The 26,260-nt window shown below is 35.0% G+C and overlaps 1 protein-coding gene across 2 annotated transcripts in view; it reads right to left on the reverse strand.

Annotated features, from left to right (window-relative positions):
- The window catches only part of Gycalpha99B (guanylate cyclase 1 soluble subunit alpha 2), a 671,156-nt gene that overhangs the window by 366,485 nt on the left and 278,411 nt on the right, over positions 1-26,260 (reverse strand). The gene's annotated exons all lie outside the window — the stretch shown is intronic.

Here is a 26,260-nt window from a genome sequence, read left to right on the forward strand (position 1 = left end):
TTGTCAGCTACAGGTAGTTTTTTTCTAAATTGGTGGAATTTTTTCGTAAACGTAATATTTTGTAAATTAATGGAAAGTGTTGGATATTGCGGCTAAGTAATTTTTGATGCATTAAAAAATTAGCCAAAAATCGAAAAATCAACTTCAGTATCTTGAATTTGGGTTCTCATGTGACGTAGGTGTCCTTTCAGTTAGCTCATCAGCCAGAATACAGTTCTGTGCCAGGAAAGACATTAATTTTTGTTCTTTTGAGATCCAATGTACTTGAAAGTGACTTAGACCTTGGTACTTAAAATTGGACAAATATATTCATTTTTTTTCTGCAGTTTTCCAAAAAAAGAGTTCTGCGCCAGGAACATTTACATAAGTAAATTAGATGCTCTAGCATATGATTATTTTTACTCTCACGTTATTCGATCATGTTTCAAAACTTTGTCGTGGAAATTGAAAAAATTTCTGTTTCTTACTCGTTTTTTATAAAAGAGTTCTAGCTGCGCCATTTTTGTATTGATTAGTGCATTCATTCATTCGCTGAGTCTTTCCATCTTTCAGTCCTTTTAATTGTCTTTCTGTCTTTTCGTCTTCATGTCCTTTCATCTTTTTGTCTTTTTGTCATTCCGCCATTTCGTCATTTCATCATTTTGTCATTTTGTCTTTTTGTCTTTTTGTCTTTTCATCATTTTGTCTTTTTATCTTTTTGTCTTATTGTCATCTTGACATTTCGTCATTTCATCATTTTGTCATTTTGTCTTTTCATCTTTTCGTCATTTCGTCTTTTCATCTTTTCATCTTTTCATCATTTCATCTTTTCATCTTTTTATCTTTTCGTCATTTGTCTTTTTGTTATTTTGTCTTTTCGTCATTTTGTCTTCTCATCTTTTTGTCATTTCATCGTCTTGTCATTTTGTCATTTCGTCTTTCTGTCTTTCAGTCTTTTTGTCTTTTTGACATTTTGTCTTTTCATCTTTTCGTCATTTTGTCTTTTTATCTTTTTGTCTTTTTGTCATCTCGACATTTTGTCATTTCATCATTTTGTCATTTTGTCTTTTTATATTTTTGTCATTTTGTCTTTTCATCTTTTCATCATTTCGTCTTTTTGTCTTTTCGTCTTTCCATCTTTTCATCATTTCGTCTTTTTATCTTTTTGTCTTTTTGTCATCTCGACATTTCGTCATTTTGTCTTTTTATCTTTTCGTCTTTTCATCTTTTCATATTTTCGTCATTTCGTCTTTTCATCTTTTTGTCTTTTCGTCATTTTGTCTTTTTGTCATTTTGTCTTCTCATCTTTTTGTCATTTCGTCTTCTCGTCTTTTTGTCATTTCATCGTCTCCTCATTTTGTCATTTTGTCATTTCGTCTTTTTGTCTTTCAGTCTTTTTGTCTTTTTGACATTTTGTCTTTTTATCTTTTTGTCATCTCGACATTTCGTCATTTCATCATTTTGTCATTTTGTCTTTTTATATTTTTGTCTTTTTGTCATTTTGTCATTTTGTCTTTTCATCTTTTCGTCATTTTGTCTTTTTATATTTTTGTCTTTTCATCATTTTGTCTTTTTGTCTTCTTGTCTTTTCATCATTTGTGACCGTCCAGGAAAAAAGGGACCTAGTCACGAAAAACAAAATTCCGAGAAAAACGCATTCAAAGTTATCAGCGGCGACTATGGCGTTTCAACACAATTTGGTGTGTGGGCATGGGGGGATCTTTTTTTGTTGTTGTTTGGCAACTTGTATACAGTTGAAAAACACACCTTGTGTAGGTGACGCGATAGCTCTGTGGCGAAGTAGCTGGATTACCACGCCGGAGGTACGCAGTTCGAATCCCTCATTTGACAATTTTTCCAAATTTTTTTTTTCAATTTCAATTTTTACAAGTTGATTTTGGGCAAAAAATGTAATTTGAATGTTTTTTTTTTTTGCTTTTTAAAATGAATAATGAATTTTTGTGCAAAAATTAAATTATTAAAAATGACTGATTTTTTAAAATTTTTTCAAATTCAAAAATGAGCTTGAAGATCTGCCGATCTCAAAATTATCAAAAATTTCTGATGTTTTAAGATGAAGAAATCGAAAAAAAAATCATCAAAGTAAAAAAAACGTGTCATGAAGAAGAAAAATTGAGGTTAAGTTGAAAAAATTTTTGTTTTTGAGTTTTTTGCATCAAAATTTTGTGAATGTGCTTGTACAAAATGTTCATTTGAGGTATAATTTAGCAATCTAGGAACTTCAAAAATGGTTTCAATCAATTTTTAGGTGTTTTCAGGTCTCGAATCCAAAAAAAGAGATTTTTTGAAAAAGTGATGCTAAGGTCCCTTTTTTCCTGAATGGTCACATTTCGTCTTTTTGCCTTTTCGTCTTTTCATCTTTTCATCATTTTGTCTTTTTATCTTTTTGTCTTTTTGTCATCTCGACATTTTGTCATTTCATCATTTTGTCATTTTGTCTTTTTATCTTTTTGTCTTTTTGTCATCTAGACATTTCGTCATTTCGTCATTTTGTCTTTTTATCTTTTTGTCATTTCATCTTTTTGTTTTTTCGTCTTTTCATCTTTTTGTCATATCGTCTTTTCATCTTTTTGTCTTTTCATCTTGTCATTTCATTGTCTCGTCATTTCGTCATTTCATCTTTTCGTCTTTTCGTCATTTCGTCTTTTTGCCTTTTCATCTTTTTGTCATTTCATCTTTTTATCTTTTTATCTTTTTGTCTTTTTGTCATCTCGACATTTCGTCATTTCATCATTTTGTCATTTTGTCTTTTTATATTTTCGTCTTTTCGTCATTTTGTCTTTTTGTCTTTTCATCTTTTCGTCATTTTGTCTTTTTATCTTTTTATCTTTTCGTCATTTGTCTTTTCGTAATTTTGTCTTTTGGTCATTTCGTCTTATTTTGTCTTTTCGTCATTTCGTCTTTTCGTCATTTCGTCATTTTGTCTTCTCATCTTTTCGTCGTTTCATCATCTCGTCGTTTCGTCATCTTGTCATTTCATCTTTTCGTCTTTCAGTCTTTTAGTCTTTTCGTCTTTTCGTTTTTTCGCCTTTTTCACCTTTTTGTCATTTTGTCTTCTCATCTTTTTGCCTTTTGGTGTTTTCGTTTTTTAAAATTCGAAATCTCAAAACCAAAACGATTTTGATTCAGTTCTAGGATTGTTTTGAGTTCAAAATTACATATCGGTTCTGGGATTTTTTTGTTTTTGGGATCAAGAAAAATAGCGGTTGTGGTTCCGAGGATTTAATCAGTTCTGGTTTCGGGATCACTTCAGACCCACAGCGCGTCTCTGGTTTTCAATAGAAGAGTTCTGTGCCAGGAAAAGTTTTGAAAATGGTCATTGATTCATTTTTTCAAAATCAAATCTGGTATTCTTGAAACCAATTCACATAATATATGTATTTAGAATTGGACAAATTTATTCAGCTGTTTTTTTTCAATTTTCCAAGAAATGGGTTCTGCGCCAGGATCATTCTAATAAAAGTGGGTTTTATCTTATGATTGTTTTTACTCTCACGTTATAAGACCTCGTCTTGAAACTTGGTCCTAAGAATTGAAAAAAATTCTTCTCTTCTCTTTGAAAATATTCATTGATTCACGTTCTTTTCAGATCTGATATTCTTGGAACTAATTTCACACCTTCGTATTTGAAATTGGACAAAATTAATTTTTCTCGATTTAAAAAAAATGAGTTCTGCGCTAGGAGGACTTTTGAAAAATGAATATCAATTTTGGTTCTTTTTGGATTCGATGTTTTTGGTATGGATTTTGGCCTACATCATCGACGACGGAGGTCAAATTTATTCATTTTTTCTATGATTTTCAAAGAAAGAGTTCTGCGTCAGGAGCATTCTAGTACATTTGTGGCTCAATCTAGTTGTTTATTGTTTTTACTGTCACTTTAAATTACCGGTAAATTTTGTGGTAATTTGTTTGCAAGCTGCAAACCAAATGCCAATTTTTTTACATCACCTATTAACGTAAGCAGATATCGTAAGAGTCAATTTATTGGAACCAATTTTTAAATGCAATTTTTATCCTGTTAGGAAATGACCTATCTAAAGGAACACGACTCAATCGTTCAGGCAAAAGAAAGCTAAATGAAACTAAAACCTTGTCATTGGAACTCTTTCTGATACCAGACTAGAAACTGCAGCTGAAAAAATTCAAACACGTTGGGTAACTTTCCAAATGATGACCTCGGAAAATCGACGTCGGAGCTCTTGAAAAAAGGTAGCGAAAGAAATGAAAGAAAGCGAGATAAAATGGAAGAAAAACACATAAAAGCTTCAAAGATGTACTCTGTTCGTATTAAAATACTTATACCATACTCGACAAGAACGAACATCAGAGATTCTACACTCGAGAGCTTGTTCAGCTTGCACGTTGATTGTTTTTAAATTGAAATACCCTTCTTCGTTAGACCAATTACGTTCGATTAATTTTTGCTTTTTTTTTTTTTTGGTTTCCTCGCTACGTACTTTCTCAAGTACTTAGTCGCAATATTGTAATAATTGTACTTTGACGATGAAATTTTTCTTTTTTTTTCTTTTTACTCCTCGGAACCTATCTGGCGAGAGGGGCCGAGATGAATAACAATGGCAAAGTTTCGACGTGATGTCTGAAAATGAGAAAAACTTATGGTAATTTTTTTTCAGCTTTCGTTCGCCCAAGTAGTAGCATCGAATGGTCGTTTTATAATGAATTTTACAAATATTATTACGTGTACCTCGACAACTAATTTCGTTCTGAGCGAAGGCTGCTGCGAGCGCGAATAAAAAAAAGAGGCGAAAAAGTTTCATTTTACGAGTTTCATTTTAAAGTTTTTACCCGGCTTTTTATTTGATTTACTTTCGGACACGTTTATACGATACCGGAGCAGCAAAGACGACGTGGCATGGCGATTCAATCGAATGAATGAGGAAAAAAATACTTGCTTGGTCGAATCGAATACGTCGACGAGCTTTTTCTTACGTAATTTGTAGCCCAGAACAGATTTCCCTTGCTAGAGAAAACTTTTGGCCGCAAAAATTTACGTGTTGAATTAGACACCACCACCAGATGATGTAGCGTACAAATACGTAAATGGGCCAGAAAAAACCTTGGGAAATTCTTTCCAGACGTGTATATAAATTTGTCACCGACGAGCTCGTAATTTTCTCCTTTTTTTTTTTTTTTTTGATTTCGCTCGAAGCACAGTCGACCATAGTAGACCACTTAGTGAGAATGTCAGAGCGTATAATCGATGATAACGGAGACGAAATTTTTATACTCGATATGGGTAAAAGTTTTACCACAATATATGGAAATTTTTAGGTAATTTTTTATCGTCAATTTGTGTCCTAAGTTCGAGGTCGTGTCTGCTGCGTCGTACCGTGCCTTCAGTTTCACCCTCGAGAGTCTAATAAACTTATGCTTTATCTCGAAAATTCGCGTTATTATAAGGAATCGTAAACGTATCGAGTTGTTACACGAGACATTTTTTCTGGTGATCTGGCCTTTCTTGGTTTCGAACGGTAATTGGGCTGAAAAAATTTAATTACGGAATTCAGTGTTTTCAAGGTTTTCCAAAAAATTTGATTCAGCGATGTCTGAAAAACCGTGGGGGATGAAATTATCACAAATACCTAATAAAGATGAAGAATGAGGGAGGAAGGTGCAAAAAAGTTGGAAAAATGATTTTCAGAAATTTTAAAACTCATTGTAGAAAACGGCTGAACCGATTTCGATGAAACTTGAAATTTCACTAGGCAACCACGATTCCTACAAAGTACTAATACGACCCTCAATTTTTGGTGAATCATTCATGAACGAATTGAAAATTTTTTTGGAAGAACCATTCGCCAACAAATTGATAAATACTTCAATTTATTGGTCAATTCGTTCGCGAATGATTCGCCAAAAATTATTCAATTTGTTCGTGAATGATGCATCGAAAATTGAGTGAACGAATCGATTCGTTCGCGAAGGAGTCACTTGAACGAAACAACTCGTTCGTGAATGATTCACCAAAATTTGAGTAAATGAATCGATTCGTTCGCGAACGAGTCACCTATACAAAATAATCAATTCATTCGCGAACGATTCACCTATACGAATCGATTCGTTCGCGAACGAGTCACTCATACAAAATAATCAATTCGTTCTCGAATGATTCATCAAAAATGGAGTAAATGAATCGATTATTTCACGAACGATTCACTTCGAATCAATTCGTTCGTGAATGATTCACCAAAATTTAAGTAAATGAATCGATTCGTTCGCGAACGAGTCACCTATACAAAATAATCAATTCATTCACGAACGATTCACTTATACGAATCGATTCGTTCGCGAACGTGTCACTTAAGCGAATCAATTCGTTCGTGAATGATTCACCAAAAATTGAGTGAATGAATCGATTCGTTCGCGAATGAGTCACTTATACGAAGCAATTCGTTTGCGAATGACTTACTTATACGAATTGATTCGTTCGCGAACGAGTCACTTATACGAATCAATTCGTTCGTGAATGATTCACCAAAAATTGAGTAAATGAATCGATTCGTTCGCGAATGAGTCACTTATACGAAGCGATTCGTTTGCGAATGAGTCACTTATACGAATTGATTCGTTCGCGAACGAGTCACTTATACGAATCAATTCGTTCGCGAATGGGTCACTCATACGAATCAATTCGTTCGCGAATGATCCACCAAAAATTGAGTACATGAATCGATTTGTTCGCGAACGAGTCACTTATACAATATAATCAATTCGTTCGCAAACGATTCACTTATAAGGTATATCTTCTCTCCAGAGTAACCTCCAGAGCCAAGATTTTTTCTGAGCGACTTTCAACTTAAAATGAAGCTCTCCACTATTCAATTTGTTCAAATCCTCCAACAGCTTTTTTGTGACATGACACATCTCTTACTAACACTCTCGTGTTCTCTGCAAATTTTTCTATAAATTATTTCTATCTCTATTTCTCTCAAGAACCTACAAAATAATTTTTATCATCACAGTCACACTCTCACTTTTATATTTCAAAATCTCACCATCACTAAGATTAATCAATTACGAAGACGCACGTGGGGCACTTCGAGTTGGTAATTTATCAAAGATTAGAAACACACACGTGGTCATAAAGTATAATATACACAAGGTAGCCTTCTAGGTAGGTACTTAACTCATATGTACGTATTTTGTAAATACCCATCTCGTCATTTTTTCACGAGTAGGTATACGGCTCACATTGAATGAGAACTTGAAATGAAAGCTGGCAGTATACAATAAGTTGATATAAAGTAAGAAAAATATTTATTATTTCCGTTCAGATATTTTTTTTCTCCTTTTATTATCACTAGTACAGCCATCATCTGTATATGGTACTGGTACGAGTAAGTATAAATGGAGACAGACCGATATAAAAACACGTCTACTGTGTGCGTGGTGCAGAGTACAATACAAAAATGAGAAACTCTAGCGTATTATTCTTTTTTTCTTCCTCTTCTTCTTCTTGTGTGTATTTGAAAAAATACGACTTTTATTCTTTTCGTGATATCGCCGGTTTTGAGTTGGCACATACGCCATACTAGATGGTAGAAGAGAAAAAAAAACCTAGACGAAGAGTGAAAGAGAGGTGTTCAGGTACACACACACAATATACAGAGAGCTATCCGCTAAAGCTCTTATTGAAGGGAGAAATGCGCGATGAAATTGCCATTTACCACACGGGACCGTTTTGCTTTGCTGATTTTTTTTCCTTCGGTGTGTCTGTGTACCTTGCTTCACCTACTCGTCGTAGTGTATCGTCGTCGTAAGGTTTGGTTTTTTTCTCATGCTCTTCGTCTCTTTCTGCAGTTTTGTAGTATGTAGGTACCCTTTCGTAGTAGTTTGCCAATTGAAACCTCTAAGATAAGTTTTCAATAAAACGACCAACGTGTTTGACGTTTCCGTTCTTATACTGTATGTAGGTACCTATATACGTAGTATAGCGAGAAGTTTTTAAAGATGTGTGTGCAATGAGCTGGCGAGTTGCTTTTTATTTCTGTCTTTTATTTTCCTCCCCAATATTTATAATATTGAAGTGTGCGGGATGATGAAGTCTCGCTTATTTTTTTTTTTTTATCGCTCTGCTTTTAATAAAGTTTAGGTATCAGATTCACAAACGTTGTTCTACGTGAAATGTAAGAAACATAAACGGTTTGCTTTTTTTTATAAAAAAAAAAATCTATGTGCAAACGAGCTCTTTCTGTTACAAGGCAGATTCCCAATTGGCAGCAAATATTTTTTAAACTGGTCAAAAATAGATTGAAAAAGTATGAAAAAATACATCACAAGTCAAAGTTTCAGGCGCTAAATTACTTTTATTGACTTTTGGTGAATTTTTGAAAATTAAATTTAGAGGAAAATCGAAATTGTACCACATTTACCTCCCAATGTTGAAATTTTGAAGTCAAAAGTGTTTTTCTGCTCTCCCATCTTTTCTAAAAATACTTTGGGAAAAGGAATTGCACTCTGTGGGGTGGGCGGGTTCTGCGCCAGGAGTGAAAAATTGGCTTGAAATCGCCTCAGAACAACCAGAAAAGGAAGAAAACTATTTTTTTCTCCTCTCCTAACAAGTTCGAAAAAATTATCCTCAGGTTGGAATATCGGAGTTGAACATTTTTTCCCACTCCCCCCTGAAATGATTTTTATGGGGGGGGGATGCGTTGAGAAATCGAAAGAAATTTACCAAATGAATATTTTATCCTGATGATTTATACAAGTGTCTGAAAAATTGTGATGAGAAATTTGCACCAGAATGATAGGCGGGTCCTGCGCCAGGAGTAAAAATTCACTTCCAATGTTCTCAGAGTGCCCGAGAAAGGAAGAAAATTAGAGCATTAGATGAAAGTTTTGTAGGTATTCCAAATTTCAAACATTTTTTGAAGGCGATCTAGACCTACTTAAAATGGTTTGAAATTGTTTCCAATAGATTCAAGGTGTTGAAATTTGGAAATGAAGCGCTCGCCTTATTTCAGATTTTTACAAAATTAGTAGATACCTATTTCCAATGTTGATATTTTGGCGTCAAAAATGTTTTGTCACTCTCTCACTCCTTCATAAAAAATAATTTGCGATAAAGAATTGCATCCCATCTGAGGTATAGGCGGGTTCTGCGCCAGGAGTGAAAAATTGACTTGAAATCGCTTCAGAATAACCGAAAAGGGAAGAAACCCATTTTTCTCCTCTCCTAACAAGTTTCAAAAAATGATCCCCGGGTTTGGATTTTGGAGCAGAAAATGTTTTGCCACTCCCCCTTGAAATGATTTTGGGGGGGGGGGGGTATGCGTTGAGTAATCAAGGGAAATTTACAAAAGAATATTTTATATTGAATTATGCAAGCGTTTGAAAAATTATGATGAAGAATTTCCACCAGAAAGATGAGAGGGTTGCGCCAGGAGTAAAAATTCACTTCCAATGGCCTTAGAGTGATCGAGAAAGGAAGAAAATTAGAGCATTCGGTCCAAGTTTTGTAGGCATTCCAACTTTCAAACATTTTCTGGAGGCTCTAGAACTACTCGAAATGATTCGAAATTGTTTCCAATGGATTCAGGATGTTAAAATGAAAATGAAGTACTCACCCAATTTCGGATTTTTGAAAAGTGAGTACCCAATCCCATGACAAAAATGTTTGGTTACTCCCCCCCCCTTTAAAATGAAAATAATTTGGGATGAAGAATTGCATTCTGTGAGGTGGGCGGGTACTGCGCCAGGAGTAATATTTGACTTCAAATCGCTTTAGAATAATCGTGAAAGGAAGTAAACGGTTTTTTCTCCTCTCCTACTGTGTGTGAAAAAATGATCCACAGGTTGGAATTTCGCAGTTGAAAATTTTTTCCTTTTTTTCTCTACCCTTGAACTGATTTTTTTGGTTTTGGGGGAGGGAAGGGGAGAAGGGGATACGCGTCAAGAAATCGAGAGACATTTACCGAATGAAAATTTTATCTTGATTTATACAAGTGTCTGAAAAATTGTGATGCGAAATTTCCACCAGAAATATGAGCGGGTTCTGCGCCAGGAGTGAAATTTCACCTCCAATGGCCTCAAAATGATGAGGAAAAAAAGAAACAGATCATTAGGTGAAAGTTGTGTAGGCATTCAAGCATTCAAAAATTTTCTGGATGCTCTAAAACTACTCAAAATGGATCAAAATTTTTTCTAATGGATTCAGGACGTGTTGAAAATGATGATCCTCAAGTTGGAATTTCGCAGTTGAAATTTCTTTGCCACTTTTCTCTACCCTTGAAATGATTTTTTTGGTTGGGGGGAGGGGAGAAGAGAGCATGCGTCAAGAAATCGAGAGAAATTTACCGAATGAAAATTTTATCTTGATTTATACAAGTGTTTCAAGAATTGTGATGAGAAATTTCCACCAGAAATATGAGAGGGTTCTGCGCCAGGAGTAAAAATTCACTTCCAATAAGTACCTTGTTCCACCCCTTCAAAAAAAATAATTCGGAATGAAGAATTTCATCCCTGAGGTAGGCGGGTTCTGCGCCAGGAGTGAAAAATTCGACTTCAAATCGCTTCAGAATGACCGTGAAAAAAAGAAAACTGGTTTCTCTCCTCTCCTATTGTGTTTGAAAAAATGATCTTCAGGTTGGAATTTCGGAGTTGAAAATTTTTCACCACTCCCCCCCCCCTTGAGATGATTTTTATTGGGAAATGCGATCAAAACTGGAATCGTTTCCAATTGGTTCAGGGTGCTGAAAATTATGTGCTTACCCATCAATTTAAGATTTTTAGGACAATGTGGTAGGATTTTTTTATTTTCACATTTTTGGCCCAAGATTTTCAAAAATTCATCAAAAATTTGAAATTTTAGCTGCTGATGATTATTTTTTTCATGCGCCTTCGACTTTGGGGTTTCTAGTGCCAAAATCTTCTACCAGTTAGGATACCTCCTCTGTTACCTATACTTACCTACTTATTTGACACGTTGAGTTACACTGAAGTAAACTTTCAGTCAAGTCCGGCTTTTAAGAATTTGAAAAAAAAAATCAATGAGTTGCCAAAATTATTTCAAACTCCCAAAAATGATTTTTTGGCATTTCAGGCTCTTGAAAATAAAATTGCATACCTAATTTATTGCATGTTTCGCATCCATCTCACAAAAAAAAAAAAAAAAAAAAAAAAGATTTCACTGAAGAAAAAAATATCTAGGTACAACATTAATCTACTCTAAATTTTCTATCGAAAAGATTCTATGATTTTTTCCCCTAGATCTTTCCTTTACCTCTTGATAATCCCTCCCCAATATATCACTCTCAGTGAGTTTCTCATAATTCAGACGTATTGGAAAATTTTCAAGTTGAAATCAGCATCCAGAAATGTTCAGACCTCTGTGATACTCGGTAAAAGAGGTGGGGGGGGGGGGTCAGCATGCTACATCGATGCTGAACTGCAAAAAAGACAAAATATTTGAACCGTTGAAATTTTATTTTTTTCAAATTTTTATCGAAGATTTAAATTCTCTTTGCAATTCTTCGAACTCATCGGCTCAAAAAGTCAGTCTTCATTTATTGCACCTTCATTGTTCGAATAGCGAATACTTTTGCAATAAAATTGCAAATGACTGAAAATATACGATCTCCTCAGTAAACGAATGATTTTTCTTTATGGAGCTCGAATACAGAAACATTTTTACATCCAGCATCACTGCAACTATAAGTATAACCAATGCCTCATCGAATAGGTAATCGAATTATCTAATTTTAATTTTAAATCCTACATAATTTCTTATCTCGTATACTTCTAACGTTCTCTCAAAACGAACCGAGCCAATTAATCAGACTCTCCGTTCACTGTCAAGCCCTCGGGAGCCATCATCATCGAAATTCTGTCAACAATCACCTTGATTATGAATTTATGACGAGAAAATCTACGAATTTGGCCGAAACAAAGATTCCCCTTAAGGCGTAGGCGATGAGAAAAACATTCATCCAGCTATAAGACGGGTAAGTAAGCTAGAAAATCCTCCTACTCGCCATCTAACACCAGTAATACAGCCAACTTCAGCTAGACACAACTCGACGAGAAAGTTTTGAAATTTACGACTAGAACAATTATACGGCACGCGTACCAACGTAATATAACCAGACAAAACGAAGATGATAATTTCAACGTACACTATATCGCGCATTTATCAGCGACACTTTGAAAATTACTACTACGTAAATGTATAAGGCGAATTCGAATAATGTCCGGAATGTAATTAACTTGTTTTCTTCAGCAACTTTTCGTATACTACACAGTTACTAATTTAATACGCGAAAAACGCGAATACAACAAACGAAACTTCGAATCGTATTAATTTTTAACGTAATTCCGACCTAAATGAATTATTTATCACTCTCGACAACTCCATCCCCTGCACCATACTACCTAATGTAATTACTAGCAAATTGTTTTTTGTTTCAAATTAATCACCAGATAACAACAACAACAACGAGGCAGGGTCGAATGGAATCGTATCTCTGCATCTCTGTGAATCTTTTCTCGATGCAGTGTTTTGTTTTAAATTTACCTGAGATACTCGTAGGTACCTACCTAGTGAAATTTTAATGAGATGCAGTTGGTCAGGAAGGAATACTACCATTTTGTCAATTGTACTTTCGCGAAATTACTAATTTTGGGAGGGGGAGAGGAGGAGGACGACGACGAGGAAGGGAATCAAATTCAAATTTAATTTTGAATAAACATAAATTTTTCTCATTTTTCAGATTTTGTGGATTTTCAAAGAGATTGTGTTCGAAAATTATAATGAAATTTGTCTATAAATCTGAAAAATTGATTCTCACTAGATCCGAATTTGGTGTTTCGGTTGAAATGATCCTTCGAAGAAGCATAATTTCAAAACTGAAATGCGAGAGTTGCATCTATCACAGTTCTAGTAGGTAATGAAATCAATTTTATCCAGTCCCTTCTTCCTCACTTCAATTGTACCTACACACAGTTTTATATACTTACGAATAATATTTATGCTCACGTACGAAATATTGTAAAAATAGCCGCGTTTTTTTAATTATCTCCAGAGATTCGAAGCGATGCGTGATGCTGCTAGCAGGAATTTTATTATCCGTGACAATATACGCGATTTTACGCATCGATGAGCACTACGTAGGTACAGCAACGTTGCGTACATATGTCTACGTAGATATACGTAAAAACGTATTCTCGATGGAGTTTACTCGTACATATTTTTAGGAGGAACCGTCGGTCGGGCACCTAGACCCAGTGGGGTTTTTAGTTTTGTGTATTTTTTCGTCTCTTCCTCCTCTCGTTCTACAAACGTGGCAGCCTGGCAGAGGAAAATGCCGCATGAAATATTACTTTTTATGTACCACGAGCATGAGCTAGAATCATCTGTAGTAGACGTGAAGAGGCAGAAACAACAGGAAGAAAGAGGATTTTTTTCTCACAATGGAACTTTTTTTGCAAGCAGTCAACTCGATCCGCGATTTGGATTTAGCTGAAATTTAGATCACTTGACGAAATGAATGTCACTCCCACTTCAGAACCGAATTTCAGACTGTCGAAGTTCATTTTTCGAGTTTTGGAGAATTTTTGAAAATGGTGGAATCAGGATTTTCAAAATAATCAGTTTTTGAAAAAAAAACATTGATTTGAAGTGAAATTTTTACTCCTGGCGCAAAACCCGCCTACCTCACAGGATGCAATTCTTCATCCCGAATTATTTTTTTTTGAATGGATGAAAGAAGGTACCTACTTACTTACTTTTTAAAAATCTGAAATCGGGTGAGAACTTCACTTTCAACACCCTGAATCCATTCGAAACAAATTCGAACCATTTCGAGTAGATCTAGAGCCTCAAAAAAATTTTTGAAAGTTGGAATGCCTACAAAACTTTTATACCTAGTGCTCTGATTTTCTTCCTTTCTTCTTCTTCTCGTCATTCGCAATGGTAAGTAATAATCTTTCATTACTTAATTGGAACGCTAATGGAGTTCTCAACTCCAGGTATGAACTAACGAACTTTCTTGTTAATAATAATATTGATTTAGCATGCATCTCTGAGACACATTTAACTCCTGGTCAGAATTTGTCATTTCCTGGCTTTCAAATTTATTGTAATGACCATATCAACAACTCTGCTTGTGGCGGAGGAGCTGTCCTTGTAAGGTAAAGTCTATTTCATCACCATTTATGTCCATCAACAAATAATTCATTTCATTCTGTAGGAATCTCTATTTAACTTCACAATAATTCTTTAGATATATTCTGTGTCCATCGTGCACCATCATCTTCTGCATTATCACTCGAAGACTTTAATTCATTATTACAATCCTCTTCACCCACATCAATTCTTGGTTATCTCAATGCAAAAAACACACTATGGGGTTGCTGATCAACCAACTTTAACGGTTCAAAGCTTCTACTCGTAGATATATGTTCCAATCTTGGTTTGGTGATCAGCGCTCCTAATGTTCCGACTTTCTACCCCTATCAATCATCTTATGAAGCTGATATTTTAGATATTGCACTTCTAAAAAATTTTCCCTATACTCACAAAAATTCAGTCATCACAGACCTTGATTCTGATCATCTCCCTGTAATCACCAAAGTTACACTTAATGATGGAATTCTTCGTTATACTTCCTCTCATACAACCACTGACTGGTCTATTTTCAAAACAAAGCTGGAAGAGCTTCCACCTATTACTGAAGAGATTTTACAGAGCAATGAAATTGACTCTCACCTTGACTCTCTGTCTAGAACAATTCTTTGTGCTGTCTCCAAAGCTCAAAAAGCAATCTCTAAAATCAGCATAACAAATTCTAATCTTCCTTTTCCTATTGTTCAACTCATCCTCGAAAAAAAATTGCCTGAGAAGACAATGGCAAAGAACAAGAGACTATTCCTTAAAAAATCGCTTGAATCATGTAACCCATAATGTATGGAAAAGATTGGAAGAATATCGACATACCAACTACCAAAAATATCTTGAGAGTGTATCGCCCAGATCTTCTTTATGGAATCATACTAGAAGTCTTCTCAACAAACCAACGATATTACCTCCACTAACTCATGATAAGAAATCGGCGACTACAAACCACAAAAAATGTGAATTATTTGCTTATTTTTATGAAGATATTTTCTGTAATAGAAATACAGACACTCTTGATATTTCGACTGAACCCAGCAATCATCGTCTTCGCAAAATGCTTCGTCGAACCTTACCTGAAGAAATGCGCTATATTATCAAAAAAATCAAAATCCGGAAATCACTAGGCTCGGATAACATCAGTAACATTATGCTTAAAAACCTTCCAACAAATATCCTAACGAGCTTCAAAACACTTTTCAACTCTTGCCTTCAATTTGGTTACTTTCCTAATGCCTGGAAAATTGCCAAAGTAATTGTGCTATCCAAAAAAGAATCTCCTGCTTTTGTCCCCTAATGGTTATAGACCTATCAGTCTTCTCTCTTCTCTACCCAAAATCCTTAAAAAAATCATTCATAAACGTCTTTTGGACTTTCTTAAAAAGGAACAGATTTTGCCGTCTTTTTGGTATGATTTTCGTAATAAAATGAGCATAGTTCATCATTTGTATCGAATGGTACAACTTATTAACAATGGCTACGAAAAGAAGCAATTCACAACTGCAGCTTTTATAGACATCAAAAAGGTCTTCCACTCTGTATGGCATTGCGGTGTAATTCACAAATTAGTTACAATCGAAACACCCACTTTTCTATGTAAAATCATTTCTTCCTTCCTTGAAAATAGGAAATTTTATGTTCAAATCGATGATGAAAGCTCTTTGCTTTGAGAAATCAACCAAGGTGTACCGCAAGGCGCTGTATTGAGCCCAACATTGTTCAACTTATTACTGCTATGATATTCCTAAACCAGCTGATAATGAAATAGCAATGTTTGCTGATGATACATGTTTACTCAGCCAAAATAAGGATCTTCTAATTGCTTGTAATCAACTTCAAGCTGGTATCAATGAATTGGAACCATGGTTTGAACGCTGGAAACTTAAGCTAAATCCTCTTAAAAGTGAAACGAAAATCTTCACACTTCGCAAAATCTCACAGACTCCAGAAATCTTAATAGATAACACTGTGGTACCATGGAATACATCAACAGTAGTTAAATATCTCGGCTTCCTTTCTCAGTCACTCTAAAGCCATTGGAAGTGAATTATTACTCCTGGGCAAAACCAGCTCATCTTTCTGGTGGAAATTTCTCATCACAATTATTCAGACACCAGTAAAATCAAGATGAAATTTTCATTAAGAGAATTTCTGACGATTTCTTAACGCATGCTCTCCCCTCCACCAAAAAAAAAAATCATTTCAAGGGGAGAGAGTAGGAAAGCATTTCCAACACCGAAATTCCAACCTGCGGATCATTTTTTTCAAACACAATATGAGGGGAGAAAACCCCGTTTACTTCCTTTCACCATTATTCTGAAGCGATTTGAATTCAAATTTTTCACTCCTGGCGCAGAACCCGCCCACCCCACAGGATGCAATTCTTCATCCCAAATTATTTTTTTTGAGGGAGTGAGAGAGTAACAAGACATTTTTGACGTCAATATATCAACATTGGGATTACTTGAAATTCACCTGCAGTACTTCGTAGCGTATTGAAATTAGTTTTTATGTAGGTACTAGAATAAATTTTAGCTATGCAACTCCAATTTGATGGAATTTTGTGAGAATTTCGAGTTTCAAAAATCTGCTGGAGGCTCCAGCACTGCTCAAAACGGCTGGAAACCGTTTCCAGTCGATTTGGCATGTCGAAAATAGGGTATATCTCAAATTTCAGCTTTCTTGGTCAATTTGGTAAAATTTTGACTTTTTTCCTCATTTTTGGCCTAAATTCGATTTTCAAAAATTCACCAAAAATCGAAAAACGCACTTTAGCACTTGAAATTTTGACAGATAATGAATTTTTGCATGATCTTTCGATCTACCTTTGTAAAGTTTGAAAAAGTTCGTGCAAGTCCTATGTTAAAACGCAAAATCTGCGATTTCGGCTGACCTGTCAATCAAAATGGCCGCCATTTTGTAAGTAAGGCCAACTTTTTTTTGTCAAGTTTGCTTTAAAATGTTCCTTAGGATGTCCCCTTTAAGAAAAAAGCTTTCCCGGAGGATCGGCGGGGGGGGGGGTGCAATCACTCCTATTGTCATATGCCGGACTATTATCATCCAATAGTAAGTAAACAAAATATTCAACTGATTTTTGAAGAAATATGGAAACTCAATAAAATGAAACGAAAGAATTGGAGAAAATTAAAACAAAAAAATTAAGGAAATTAAAATATTCGAAAATTGAAATAAAAACTGCGGAGAAAAAATTACTGCCCCCCTCCCCTCAAAAAAAAGTAAAATAAAGTCGAATAATTTTTTTTTCATTTTTTTTTGTTTCTTCTGAATTTAGAGAATTTAATTCTGCAAAAAAGTCTTTGAAAAAAGCCAAAAGAATGAAACTTTTGACTAGCTTTTGGCTTGGAAAAAATTAAACTTGCAAACTTTTAGCTTTTGGCTAAGAGCGAAAATCTGCTCGGCTTTCAGCTGTCGGCTTTAAGCTTTCGGCTAGCTTTTCATCCCTGTGAAAAAGAACAAATGTCAAAAATTGACGAATAAAAACAAGAAGAAATGATGATGATAAAAGTGAAAACAATTGGCAAAGAAAATTGAAAGACATCAAACAAAAAAAAAAAAACTAAAATTGAATCAAAAACTAAAAACAAGGAAAAATGCAAAAAGAAAAACTGAAGGCGAAAAATTGAAAATAAAAAATGAAAACAAGAAAAAATGCTACCTATAAAAGTGAAAACAAACAAATAAAATTGAAAGACACCCAAACAAAAACAAGATTAAATTTGAATCGAAAACTGAAAACGAGAAAAAATGCAAAAATAAAACTGGAAACTAAAAATATGTAGAAACCTTGAGATGAAGGATTTTTTACTGCGGAGAAAATCTTGAATCTTTGCGAGTTCTTCAACAATTTTGGATTTTTAGGGGAAATATTTCAGATTTTTTGGAAGGGGGGGGGTGGTAAAAGGCCAGCAGCTAGTTATTTTCTATTTTCACAAATATAAGTAGGAGGCTGCAAAGAAATTTGAAAGAATTCACTTCTCAAGGAAACATCTCGTTGTGTTTACCTCCGATTAGAACGAGACTACGATTTTTGGGAAAAGAACGGTCTAAATCACCCATAACCAACATTTCAGCTACCCAAATTGGCTTTTCGATTTTTGGTGAATTAAAAAAAAATCAAATTCCGTCATTTTCGATTCTATCAATGTTTTACTTTTTTTTTTTTACAAAATGTACATGTAGTGAAAATGATGAGAACTAATCTTGAAATTATTATCAACTCTCTCGATTCGAATTTCACCATTTCCGGCCATTTCTGGAGCCTCTAGCGTGATTTTAGATTTCTCCAGAATTTTAAAATTTCACCAAAAAGCTTGGGGAAATTGATTTGGGCAGTTAAAAATTGATTCATGGCTGGAAATTGGCTCAAATATGGTTGAACTTGTTGAATAAGACGAGAATTAAGTCACAACTGGATTTTTATTTACCCAAAATAATTTTCACGCCTTCTGTAGAAATTTTTACGAAGCGAGGGCGAAAATTTCGGAAATTTTTATTTTGAGACAGTTAAAAACGAGGTTTTTTATGCAAGAAGTTTATTTTTTGGCTTTTAAAATTTCTAAATTTGTAAGTTTTTTTTATAGTGTTGATTTTGAATGAAGCCTCCGGCGCAATTTTCGATTCCTCCTGAAAAAAATTTCATGTCACTCGGTTGAAAACATCCTAATATGACGTTTCTAATTCCCATATTTTTTTTTTTTTTTACCTTGACATCTTTTCTTCATTTTTTTCATTTTCCACCGTCAAAGAAAAATCAAAACAAAACACAAAAACTTCGCAAATTTCCACTCGAATATAATATTTCACTCCATTCAAAGCCCAACAACCGACCAACTCGCATTCAAAATTCATTTCCAAGAAAATTTGATTTCCTTCGCGCTAAAAGAAGACAAAGCGCTGGCAGGTTGAATTTCCAATTTATAGCTTGAAATTTTTTTCCCATTCTCCATCTGCGCTACTCCTATATAATATTTTTCAAACTCAAATTCGTTCGTCGTTCCTATCTTACACGTATATAACACAACAATGGCGATAAAATCATTGAAAAAATTCCCTCCAAGAACTGAAATAATACACCAACTGGTGAAAAAATTGTAAATTATAAAAAAACGGCGATTTTTTCGATTCCTCGAGGGAAATTGCGAGCTTAAACCTTGCCATGCCTCTGGATGGGTAAACTTACCACTTACTATTATAAGTTTTATTCGAAACAAAACGCGAGTAAAAATAAACGACACACGAAAGCAGGATTTTCGCAAAAAGAATAAGTATTGAAGCAGACGCAGAAGAGAGAAACAAGAAGGGGGGAGCTTTAATCGAAAATTTCGTACACGTACATCGATATCCCTTACACATATATATAGAGTCGCAGCGATATCTAATCTGCCAAAATTAATTGTTTTTTCCTTCTTTTTTTTTTTTGTTATTTTCTATTTGAACGATATTATCTCGAAAGTCTATCACACTCGTCCCCCCAAAAAAACGTTCGATTTTTTCTTAATTAAACTATCTACCCCCCCCCCCCCCATCCCTCTTGCTCCAAAATACCTTATTACGTCCTACGACGTAGGTAAGTGAAACGTAGGTGGTGTAAAATTGGATAGTTTTTCATCGATGAGACCGAGACGAGATAAAATAGGCTGAGAATACGACCTACGTGTAAATACGATGTCAAATATTGATACGAACGATGAAAGAGATAGAGAAAAAAGTTATGATTCATTTTCAAAAACATATCAACTCGCATCAGATACCTTTTCAATTTGGTTGGCTCGTCTCGGGTTCTTTTCAAGATTCATTCGTTCATTTTCTTCCTCTCTTCGTTATTGGCGCATTAGTTTTTGACATTTTCAAACACTTTTTTCAAGGTGAAAATCACACAAAATAAGTACGACAAACTAAACGAAAAAATTTCAAACACAACTTCCAATTTTTTCGTTTTACTTTTTTTTTCTCACATATGTACACAATGAAATTTCGCCAATGCGTGTGCAAAGTAGCGAGGACAGCGACGAGCTAGCTATTGCTAGTAGCTTCTTTTCTATACGTACGATATTTTTGTAAGGAAACAGTCGAGCGAGTAATAACTTTGGAAATTTTATTCATCGTGCTCTAATACCCAGAAAATAGCGAACTTTTAACTGAGAAATTATTCTTTCATCGCGGTAATCTTGCTTTTCTTCTTTATACTGCCTCTTCTCCTCTGCACCCCTGCTCAGGGTTCCTTTTGCTGTGTGCTGCTTCGTTCGTTCGTTCGTCCGGCTACATAGAGCACGCTTTTGAGCGTTCGTTCCCTCTCGCGATTCAATCTCTATGTCGCTAATTAATTGAAATTTTCGTCAATAAGATATAATCCTTTTATAATGCAACATAAATTTATACTTTCGTCGTTCCATTCTTTCGTTTGCCAATATTGTTATAAGCCGGAGGAGCCGGAGAAGAAGACGAAGCTGTGCGATGTGAAATTTCAGCTCGCGAACCCGGACGCGAACAAATCGTTTTCAGATGGCTCAGTTTTCCAAGAGATTTTCGCCACTGTCGTGTAGTAAAATTTCCTTAAGACGTCGTCATAAAAAACAAAAAGGAAGGCTTACGAAAAACCATATCTATTTGTTTGGAAAATACCAGTCGAAAATCATCCGAGGTGTTTGAAACTTCGAATTCAAATTTACCTCAAAAAAGCACATTACGAGTCGACGAATCAACCACACAACAAAAAGGTACTCGAAATTCGAAAAAACGCCTCGTGCAGTTATTTTTATCCCGGAAATAAAAATCGAATCAAAATAAAAACATCAAAAGAGGCGAGTATTTGGTACGAGTGAGAAGAGTATACGTACCTATCGATGAAGGAAAAAAAATACGAGACAAATGTTCGAAAAGGGTTCACCAACGGGTTATATGCTAAATCTTTTTGTAATAGTTTTCTGCTTCTTTGGCCTCATTTTTACCCTCTTTCTATCTCGCCTTCATTGAAAAAGATGGCAATATCATACGTTCATTTGAAACAAGATTTTTTCCAAAAGGGGTTCCGCGCGATGCGATTCGATAAAGTAACATGTGGCTGGAGACGTGCAATAGGTACCTTGCCACTGAGACGTTTCGAAGGCGTTTGGAAACCCCTATTATTTACTCATTTTATACGCTGCTTGATTCTTCTTCGTTACGAATGTTTAGGGTATAATATTGCCTACATGAAAAATAAGGAAGCTTAGCAGATTCCTCGCCGATATTATGCTCAACAATTTAATACGAAAGATGTGGAGGTAAAGTAGGTACTTATATCGAATTTTTGCCAGATATTCGTTTGAACTTCATCAATATATAAATGACTCGGTTGAAGATTCCCTAAATGGCTAAATGATGCTTGATAAGTAGGCTTTTGTGTCTTTATCTCCTTTTTTGAGATATGAAGGAGGAAAGCAACAAATTAGTACTTATTTGGTTGAGTTTTTTGATTCGTTTGAATAAAATGCTCAGCTGATTATGTGAAGGTGGAAACTTTTGATGATTTTTTTTTTTTAAGAAAGCCAGAATCGAATCTCAATGAGTGGATTTTTTTTCATCGAAATTCTATAAAATCAACGAGGGAACATTCAGAAGTATCATGCACAGATTCGACCTAAACTCCAGACTTGTGGTGTACTAGAAGGAGCAACCTGTACTCAACTCAGTAGCCAGTGATTCAATTAAGTCGTTCTCAAACGATTCGTCGATTTTGAGTAAATCGTTCGCGAACGAATTCTGTACATTTTTTAATGATATGATCAAAACTGCCAAAGCCACGTCACGTAATTTGAATTTAGTTGCAGTTTTCAGTGATTCATTCGTTCGCGAACGATTTTCAACCCTTGAGCAAATCGTTCGCGAACGAATCATTCACAATTTTCTGAGGTAGAACAAAAGCTTTTTCATCCTGTCTTGTCGTGTGTGATTTGATTTCCAAGTGATTCAGTTGTTCAGTTTCTGAGTGAATCGTTCGCAAACGAATCAACTAAAATTTTTCTTGATGCAAATACGAGTAGGTACATTTTGTAATGTCAAATTTCATGGAATAATCTTTCATCTGGTTTAATTTATTGGTGATTCATTCTTGAATTTAGTTGCAGTATTCAGTGATTCATTCGTTCGCAAACGATTTTCAACCTTTGAGCAAATCGTTCGCGAACGAATCATTCACAATTTTCTTTAGTGGAGCAAAAGCTTTTTCATCCTGTCTTGTCGTGTGTGATTTGATTTCCAAGTGATTCAGTTGTTCAGTTTCTGAGTGAATCGTTCGCAAACGAATCAACTAAAATTTTTCTTGATGCAAATACTTACAATATTTTGTAATGTCAAATTTCATGGAATAATCTTTCATCTGGTTTAATGCATCTATTGGTGATTCATTCGTTCGCGATAAATCACCCGTTTTGGATTAAATCGTTCGCGAACGATTCATCTGAATTTTATTTTGTCAATTCTGAGCGAATCGTTCACGAACGAAATTAGTGCAGTGTTTGATGATACTTTCAGTAGTGTCTTTGAAATTTCCTCCAGTCATCTACATTTGTAATTGGGTTTTTCACGATTCGTTCGTTCGCGAACGAATCATTACACGTTTAATTTGCATATGAAAAACATGTAATTTTGTTGTCCTGTGGAGTCTGATTTGATCAACAATGGATTCAGTCATTCTTGAATTATTCATCGTTTCTGAGTGAATCGTTCGCAAACGAATCGATTCAAATTTTTGAGGACACAGATGCCCTTGTGATGTAAAGTTTCATGAAATAATCATTCATTTGGTGTAATTTATTAGTGATTCATTCGTTCGCGATCAATCTTTCACTTTTGATCAAATCGTTCGCGAACGAATCATCTGCATTTTATTTTGTCAATTCTGAGCGAATCGTTCGCGAAAGAATTGAGTCCAGTTTTTTGATGATAGCTTTTAAAATGTTAAATTTCGCGTTGTCGTCTGAATATATTACGTAATTTCGTTTTTTATATAAATGATTCAGTCGTTCGCGACCGGTTTTTCAAACTGCGAGCGACTCGTTCGCGAACGAATCATTACAAGTTTCATTTGCATATGAAAAAGATGTAATTTTAATGTTCTGTTGGGTCTGATTTGATCATCAATAGATTCAGTCATTCTTGAATGATTCATCGTTTCTGAGTGAATCGTTCGCAAACGAATCGACTCAAATTTTTGTTGATACAGATGGCCTTGCGATGTCAAGTTTCATGGGATAATCTTTCATCTGGTTTAATTCATTGGTGATCTATTCGTTCGCGATCAATTATTCGCTTTTGATTGATTCGTTCGCGAACGAATCATCTGCATTTTATTTTGTCAATTTTGAGCGAATCGTTAGCGAACGAAATGAGTCCAGTTTTTGACGATAGCTTTAAACCTATCAAATTTGATCTTGTCATTAATATGTGATTGTTTTTTTTTATGATTCATTCGTTCGCGAACGATTTCCCAACTGCGAGCGAATCGTTCGCGAACGATTTCCCAACTGCGAGCGAATCGTTCGCGAACGAATCATTACAATTTTCATTGACAGATGACAAGAAATGTCATTTATTTCTCATTTTGGGTCAGAATTTGATCACGAATGGACTCGGTCATTCTTGAATAATTCATCGTTTCTGAGTGAATCGTTCGCAAACGAATCAACTAAATTTTTTTTATGCAAAACACATTTCACGATGTGAAATTCCAAAGTATAATCTTACCTCTGATTTAATTTATTGGTGATTCATTCGTTCGTGATAAATTATTCGCTTTTGATCAAATCGTTCGCGAACGAATTATCTGCATTGTAATTTGTAAATTCTGAGCGAATCGTTCGCGAACGAAATGAGTCTTGTTTCTGATGATAGCTTTAAAACTATCAAATCTTATCTTGTCATCAATATGTAATTGGTTTTTTCACGATTCATTCGTTCGCGAACGATTTCTCAACTGCGAGCGAATCGTTCGCGAACGAATCATTACAGTTTTCACCGACAGATAAAAAAAATGTTTTTTTTTTGTCCCACTTAATCTGATTTGATTACCGAGTGATCCATCAGCCGTTCTCGAATGATTCTCCGTTTCTGAGCAAATCGTTCGCGAACGAATCAACTCTAATTTTTGTTGATACAATTACATTCGTGATATCAAATTTCGAGGAACAATTTTTCATCTGGTTTATTAGTGATTCATTCACGATCAATTATCCACTTATGATCAAATCGTTCGCGAACGAATCATCTGATTATCATTTAGTCAACTCTGAGCGAATCGTTCGTGAACGAAATGAGTCTAGTTTTTGATGATAGCTTTAAAACGGTCAAATTCTATCTTGTTATCTACAAGTAATTGAGGGTTTCCGCGATTCATTCGTTCGCGAACGATTTCTCAACTGCGAGCGAATCGTTCGCGAACGAATCATTACAATTTTCACCGACAGATAAAAAACAAGTTTTTTTTTGGTCCCATTGGGCCATTGAGTCTGATTTGATTACCGAGTTGTAGAGGGTACTTGGGACTCCATGTTACCACTCTACAGTGGTAATTTGATGCCCAGGCAGGCGGCAACACTGCAACCGGTACAGCGCCATCTGGTGTACTGGTTCAGTGGAGACGACGGCCGAGATTGCCGAAGCGAGCCGCCTTGCAGTTTCCTTTTATCTTCTTATGAGTAGTAATGAGCTTTTAACGCTGGCTCATGCCATCTCTGTATAGGAAACGCCTCTTTAAACAGCAGAATCTTGCAAGTTATTGCACTGTATTAGTATTAGTCGTAGCAACGCTAGTGCATTTGTACATCAAATAAGAGACACGAATATATCTGTTTATCTGTATGTGAGTGTTGATTATTGATTTACGACGAGTTGTGGAGAGTAGTAGTTGGGTAGACTGAGATAGGTATTTATACCTTGTGGGTTCAGTGTTCTATACGAACTGGGTTGTTTTAGGGTTAAGGTACCAGGTGGCATAAGTAAGACTTTTCCCCTGAACCATAAGAACCCCCTGTTTTACCCTAACAGAGTGATTCATATATCAGCTGTTCTAGAATGATTCGTCGTTTCTGAGCGAATCGTTCGCAAACGAATCAACTTTAATTTTTGTTGATACAACCACATTTGTGATGCCAAATTTCGAGGTGCAAGCTTTCATCAGATTTAATTAATTGACGATGCATTCACGATCAATTATCCACTTTTATGATCAAATCGTTCGCGAACGAATCATCTGATCGTCATTTTATCAACTCAGAGCGAATCGTTCGCGAACAAAATGAGACCAGTTATTTTGAAATAGCTTTAAAACTGTCAAATTCCGTCTTGGTATCTATAACTATATTTGGATTTTTCCATGATTCATTCGTTCCTCGAGAACGATTTTTCAACTCCGAGCGAATCGTTCGCGAATGAATTATTACAATTTTCATTGACAGATGAAAAAAATGTTGCTTTTTTTACTCCTGTTAGGTCTGAATTGATTACTGAGTGATTCAACCGTTCTGAAATGATTCACTGTGTCTGAGCGAATCGTTCGCAAACGAATCATCTCCAATTTTTGTTGATACAAAATAGATTTGCAATACGATGTTTTACCAGATGTTTTTTTTTTATCTGGTTTAATTGATTGATGATTCATTCATTCGTAATTAATTTTTCATTTTTGATAAAGTCGTTCGCGAACGAACAATTTTTATTTTTGACTAGAAAAAATCAAATTTTTCCCACTTCTCGCTTCAATGTGCTTCATTTGGTAGTACTTGGTAATAAGCTTCTGTCATTTTCGAACGATTCATTGATACTGAGCAAATCGTTCGCGAACGAATTAGGCCCAATTCTGATGATGACATTCAAACTTTATAATTTCATGTCGTCATCCATACAGAATTTGATTTTTCAAAGATTCATTCGATCGCGAACGATTTTTCTCCTTTGAGCGAATCGTTCGCGAACGAATTGGGCCCAATTCTGATGAATCATCTTCAACTTGTCGATAAGTGTGAAAAATGTCACGATTCGTCGCGAAAAATTGACAAAATTTCATTTTGATCTGGGAAAATTGCTGGCAATCTCAAAACTTCGACATAAAAATACTAATACACGACTAAA

This window comes from Planococcus citri, chromosome 5 (assembly GCF_950023065.1).
Source record: "Planococcus citri chromosome 5, ihPlaCitr1.1, whole genome shotgun sequence".
NCBI classification, from domain to species: domain Eukaryota; kingdom Metazoa; phylum Arthropoda; class Insecta; order Hemiptera; family Pseudococcidae; genus Planococcus; species Planococcus citri.